Here is a 481-nt window from a genome sequence, read left to right on the forward strand (position 1 = left end):
GGCCGATTCATGTCACTAAATACTGCAAGTGGATTATCTCGACATTAATCCCGTGTAAACTACTCCAGTCGGTGCGTGAGTCACACGGGGGAAAGGAAGAGAAGCCGCCGTCACGGTGTATGGAGACAGGCAGGGGGGCACGGCAGTGAACAGGGGAGGGCAGGAGGACGACCACCTGTGACAGAGAGGTCAAGAGCTCTGGGCACTGAGGCTCCCCGACAAGAGAACGGAGAGAGTGAGGGAGAGAGGGAGAGTGAGGGAGAGTGGGGTGGGGGGAGTGGAAGATGATTATGATCATAATGACTTTCACCTCCATGGAAGTCATCTTTAAATACTGTATTTGCCATACTGCACCTAATCTCATGCTTTTTAAATATTTTATTTTATAATATTTACAATAATTTGCTCTTCTGGAGATGCTAAACTGCATGTAATCGTTGTCTGGTACTTGTACTCTACAATGACAATAAAGTTGAATGTA

This window comes from Nansenia antarctica (genome assembly GCF_963989245.1).
Source record: "Nansenia antarctica genome assembly, chromosome: 16".
In the NCBI taxonomy this organism is placed as follows: Eukaryota; Metazoa; Chordata; class Actinopteri; order Argentiniformes; family Microstomatidae; genus Nansenia; species Nansenia antarctica.